The sequence below is a fragment of the Mobula hypostoma genome, chromosome 28, assembly GCF_963921235.1.
Source record: "Mobula hypostoma chromosome 28, sMobHyp1.1, whole genome shotgun sequence".
NCBI lineage: Eukaryota > Metazoa > Chordata > Chondrichthyes > Myliobatiformes > Myliobatidae > Mobula > Mobula hypostoma.
In genome coordinates, this window is record NC_086124.1 from 314,472 (window position 1) to 320,989 (window position 6,518).

Sequence of the window (6,518 nt, forward strand, 5' to 3'; positions counted from 1 at the left end):
GAGGAAGCCATACATCAACTCTATGCAGAAACGCCGGCGAGTTCTCTGGGCCCAAGCTCATCTCAGATGGACCAAAAGACTGTGGAACCGTGTGCTGTGGTCAGATGAGTCCACATTTCAGCTAGTTTTCGGAAAAAACGGGCGTCAAGTTCTCCGTACCAAAGATGAAAACGACCATCCAGATTGTTATCAGCGAAAGGTGCAAAAGCCAGCATCTGTGATGGTATGGGGGTGCATCAGTGCCCACGGCATGGGTGAGTTGCATGTATGTGAAGGTACCATTGACTCTGAGGCATATATTAGGATTTTAGAGAGACATACGTTGCCATCAAGGCGACGTCTCTTCCCGGGATGTCCATGCTTATTTCAGCAGGACAATGCCAGACCACATTCTGCACGGGCTACAACAGCATGGCTTTGTAGACACAGAGTGCGTGTGCTTGACTGGCCTGCTGCCAGTCCACATCTATCTCCTATTGAAAATGTATGGCGTATCATGAAGAGGAGAATCAGACAACGGAGACCACAGACTGTTGAGCAGCTGAAGTCTTATACCAAGCAAGAATGGACAAAATTTCCAATTGCAAGTTTACTACAATTAATATCCTCAGTTCCAAAACGATTAAAAAGTGTTATTAAAAGGAAAGGTGATGTAACACAATGGTAAACATGCCTCTGTCCCAACTTTTGTTGAGTGTGTTGCAGCCATCAAATTCTAAATTTGTGTATGTTTACAAAATACAATTAAGTTGGTCAGTAAAACTATTGAAAATCTTTTCTTTGTACTTTTGTCAGTTAAATAATGGTTCACGTGAATGAACATATCACAGATTTTTGTTTTTATTGCATTTTGGAAAATATTCCAACTTTTCTGGAAATAGGGTTTGTACATAGATGTCACCATATACAACCCTTAGATTCATTTTCCTGCAGACATACTCAGCAAGTCTATAGCAGGATCAATGAAAGATCAACCAGAGTGCAGAAGACAACAAACTGTGCAAATGCAAATATAAATAAATTGTAATAAATAACGAGATCATGAGATAAAGAGTCCTTAAAGTGAGATAATTTGAGGTTGTGGGGATATCTCAATGGAAGGGCAAGTGAATGTAATTATCCCTGTTTATTTAAGAGCCTGATGTTTGAGGGGGAGTAACAGTTCTTGAACGGAGTGCTGCAAGTCCTGGGCTCTTGGACCTTCTACCTGATGGCAGATGTGAAAAGACAGCCTGGCCTGGGTGGTGGGGATCCCTGCCTTCCTATGGCAGAGTTTCAGGGTAGATGTGGTTAATGGTTAGAGGGCTTTACCCATGGTGGACTGGGCTGAATCCATTACCTTTTGTAGGATTTTCCGTTCAAGGGCATTGGTGTTTGCATGCCATGCCATGATGCAGCCAGTCAATACACACTCCAAGACTCGTCTATAGAACTTTATCAAAGTTTTAAATGCCATGCTGAATCTGCGCAGATGCCTAGGGAAGGAGAGGTGCTGCTGTACTTCTTCACAATTGCACTTACATGCTGGATCCAGGGCAGATCCTTCGAAATAGTAATGTCCTGTCGCTTTACAAAGTATTCCTGAACTGCCTATTCTGCCTTCCAAATTATGCCCTTTAATGGTGCATATATAAGATGTCCTGAAGGGCTAGGACGAATTTAGAACTGTTCAGTATGGGGTAGGCCTCATGGCCCAACGTGCCTGTGCTGACCATAGTGCCAATATAATCTAATCCCACCTGCTTCCCCCATTCTGTCTGTTAATGTGTCTGTCTGCCCAAGTGCCTCAAACATTGATATTGTATCTACTTCTACTGCCTGACCTGTGACCTGGATACCTACCACTCTGTTTAAAATAAAAAAAAACCCCCTTCCCACTATAAACCTATCTGTCCTAGTACTTCACATTTCCACCTTGAGAAAGAGATCCTGATTGTTCACTGTATCTACAAGTCTCACAATTTTATAAACTTTGATCCGATAGTTATCAACCTCCAATGCTTCCAAGAAAGCAATCCAAGTCTGCTTCATTTTCCTTACGGTTAATACACTCCAATCCAGGCAACATGTTGAACATCCTTCTACACCCCCTCCAAGCCTCAAATTCCTTCCTCTAGTGTGGTGACCAGGCCTTCAAATGGTATGTTCAATGTAGCATAGTATTACAATGACAACTATTAATCTGTAGACATAGAATGTTGTACTGACCTATATAAACCTACTCCACAACGATTCTAACCTTCCCTCCTAGACAGCCAATAACCCTCTTTTTTTATTACATCCATTTGCCTATCTAAGTCCCTATTGCATTAGCCTCTTCCGCCATCCCGGCAGCACATTCCAGCCACAGTTGAAGAAAAGTCACTGAACGTGAGGATGGGTTCAACCAGATGATTGAGTGTATCGGTGGAGGAAAACTCGTTGACCCTCAGTTGCCCACCACCCCGTTATTATCTGTCACGTTAATTCTGAACCCCTCTTTTAGCCCCACATAAGCTTTAGAAACGAACAAAACCAGAGATCTGAAATTCATAGTATGATCACAAAGCGAAGGTGTTCTTAGCAACACACACAAAATGCTCGAGGAACTCAGCAGGCCAGGCAGCATCTGGAAAAAAGTAGTCGATGTTTTGGGCCGAGACCCTTTGCAAGTGTTATTAGTCGTCTCACTGGTCATAAAAGTGGATAAATCCCCAGGGCCTGATCATAAGACCATAAAATATAGGAGCATAAGTAGGCCATTCAGCCCATCGAGTCTGCTCTGCCATTCAATCACGAGCTGATCCAATTCTTCTAGTCATCCCCACTCCCCTGCCTTCTCCCCATATCCTTTGACGCCCTGGCTAATCAAGAACCTATCTATCTCTGCCTTAAATATGCCCAATGACTTGGCCTCCACAGCTGCTCGTGGCAACAAATTCCACAGATTTACCACCCTCTAACTAAAGTAATTTCTCCACATCTCAGTTCTAAATGGACGTCCTTCGATCCTGAAGTCATGCCCTCTTGTCCTAGAATCCCCTACTATGGGAAATAACTTTGCCATATCTAATCTGTTCAGGCCTTTTAACATTTGGAATGTTTCTATGAGATCCCCCCCTCATTCTCCTGAACTCTAGGGAATTCAGCCCAGGAGCTGGCAGACATACCTCATACAGTAACCCTTTTATTCCTGGAATCATTCTCGTGAATCTTTTCTGAGCCTTCTCCAATGTCAGTATATCCTTTCTAAAATAAGCCCAAAACTGCACACAATACTCCAAGTGTGGTCTCACGAGTTCCTTATAGAGCCTCAACATCACATCGTTGCTCTTATATTCTATACCACTAGAAATGAATGCCAACATATCATTCGCCTTCTTTGCCACCAACTCAACCTGGAGGTTATCCTTTAGGGTATCCTGCACAAGGATTCCCAAGTCCCTTCGCATCTCTACACTTTGAATTCTCTCGCCATCTAAATAATGGTCTGCCTGTTTATTTCTTCCATTAAAGTGCATGACCATACACTTTCCAGCATTGTATTTCATTTGCCACTTCTTTGCCTATTCCTCTAAACCAGGGGTCCCTAACCTTTTCTGCACCGCAGACCAGTTTAATATTGACAATGTTCTTGCAGACTGGCCGGGGGCAGGAGAGGGGGTGTTCAAGTTCAACAGTGCGTGACGGAATGAGGAAAGGTGCAGCTGACTCATATCATTTCATATCGCCAAATCATATCGTTCCCTCGCGGCCCGGTGGTTGGGGACCACTGCTCTAAACTACCTAAGTCTCTCTGTTTCCTCAACACTACCCGCTCCTCCACCTATCTTTGTATCATCGACAAATTGAGCCACAAATCCATTAATCCCACAGTCCAAATCATTGACATACATCATAAAAAGCAGTGGTCCCAACACTGATCCCTGTGGAACTCCACTGGTAACTGGCAGCCAGCCAGAATTAGATCCTTTTATTCCCAGTCTCTGTTGTCTGCCAATTAGCCAGTGCTCCACCCACGCTAGTAACTTCCCTGTAATTCCATGGGCTCTCATCTTGCTAAGCAGCCTCATGTGTGGCACCTTGTCAAAGGCCTTCTGAAAATCCAAGTACACCACATTTACTACATCTCCTTTGTCTACCCCGCTTGTAATTTCCTCAAAAAAAAAATTGTCAGGCAGGATTTTCCTTTCAGGAAACCATGCTGGCTTTGGCCTATCTTGTCATGTGCCTCCAGATGCTCTGTAATCTCATTCCTAATAATTGATTGCAATAACTTCCCAACCACTGATATCAGGCTAGCAGGTCTATAGTTTCCTTTCTGCTGCCTCCCGCCCTTCTGAAATAGCGGAGTAACATTTGCAATTTTCCAGTCATCCGGTACAATGCCAGAATCTATCAATTCCTGAAAGATCATCATTAATGCCTCCGCAATCTCTCCAGCTACTTTCTTCAGAACCTGAGGGTGCATTCCATCAGGTCCAGGAGATGTATCCACCCTCAGACCATTATGATTGCTGAGCACCTTTTCAGTCGTAATTTTCACTGCACAAACTTCAATAACTAAGATTCACATTTTATAGAATGAAGTCTCCCAGCATATTCTTTCATAATAACCTGTCTATCTGAATTATAGAAACCATTTCCTCTAAACCTGTAGATGTTAAACTGTACTGAACTATATGCTGGTATATGCGTACAAATAATAGAAAATCTGTTAAAATATCGACAACTATTCCTTTGCCAAAGCACAAGGCTATCAGGTATTTTTTTGTTTAAAAATGACCTTGTGGAATATTAGCCTTCTTTCTCATAAATTGATGTGGATTTTATACTTGCTTTGAGTTTTTTCCTCATCATAGCCCAGCAATTAAATTGCCCAATGAATGATAACATGTGACTGTAGCACTCACCCAAGACTGAATTCAATTGTTTTTCAATTCATCTTGGATATAGACCCCTTTAAAATCAGAATGAAAAGCTCCACCTTACCTCTACTTAAAAACTAATTTAACAGTAAATAGAATCTAATTTCACATGGAAGATGGTTTGGTTTAACCCATAGTATCTCTCCTGCCAAGGGCCTCAGGCAAACATCCAGAGATAAATCTGGTGTTTGAGGGAGTGAGTGAAGTGCAAATAATACAGATGCTTCAGCAAAAATGCATGTGACCTCCCAAAGGAAAAGATGACGCTCTTGAATGTCCCAGATGTATCTCAGGATGAGAAGTGAGACAAGAGATTGCTCACGCCCCTGAAGGTGATACAGGTGAGGTGCTAGATTAGGGCTGTCTCGGATCAAGTCCATGGCATTCTCAAGGACGAGGGTGAGAGTCAAAAGTCTTGGTACATGTTGGCACCAATGACATTGATAGACAAGGTGAAGAGGTCCTGAAGAAAAATTTTAGGGAGCTGGGGAGAAAGCTGACAAATAGGTCTTCCGGGGTAGTAATCTCTGGATTGCTGCCTGTACCACGCACCGGTGATGGTAAAACTAGGTTGATTTGGCAGGTGAATCCGTCGCTGAGGAACTAGTGCAGGGGCAGGGGGTACAGTTTCAGATTTATGTATCATTGTGATCTCTTCTGGGGAAGGTATGACCTGTACAAAAGGAACGGGTTACACCCAAACCTGAGCGAAACAAATATCCTTGTGGGCAGGTTTGCTGGAGTTGTTCAGAAACATTTAAACTAATTTGGCAGCGGGATGGGAACCAGAGTGCTGAGGATGACATAGCTGGTTTACAAACAAAGGCAGTATGTAGTGAGACTCCTAGCAAGAAGAAGCTGGTGATCGGGCAAAATTGTGATCAATGGGATGAGTTGCAACGTAAAAGGTGGACAATTTCAAAAAAGGGGAATACAGCACTGAAGGTGTTATATTTGAATACACACCGTATACAGAATAAAGTAGATGAACAGTTACAGCTTGGTATGTATGCCCTTGTTGGCATCATTGAATCATGGCTGAAAGAAGATTATAACTGGGAGCTTAATAAGGCCCTGGTGAGGCCTCACCTTGAGTATCGTGAACAGTTTTGGGCCCCTCATCTTTGAAAAGATGTGCTTGCATTTGAAGAGGATCCAGAGGAGGTTCACAAGGATGATTCCAGGAATGAAAGGGACATCATTTGAGGAATGTTTGATGGCTCTGGGTTTGTATTCGCTGCAATTCAGAAGGATGAAGGAGGATCTCATTGAAACCTTTCGAATGTTGAAAGGCCTAGACAGAGTAGATAGAAACACAGAAAACATACAGCACAATACAGGCCCATCGGCCCACAAAGCTGTGCCGAACATACCCCGAACTTAGAACTACCTGGGCTTACCATAGCTCTCTATTCTTCTAAGCTCCATGTAGTCATCCAGGAGTCTCTTAAAAGACCCTATCGTTCCCGCCTCCAACACCGCCGCCACCAGCCCATTCCACGCACTCACCACTCTCTGAGTGAAAAACTTACCCCTGACATCTCCTCTGTACCTACTTCCAAGCACCTTAAAATTATGCCCTCTCGTGCTAACCATTTCAGCCCTGGGGAA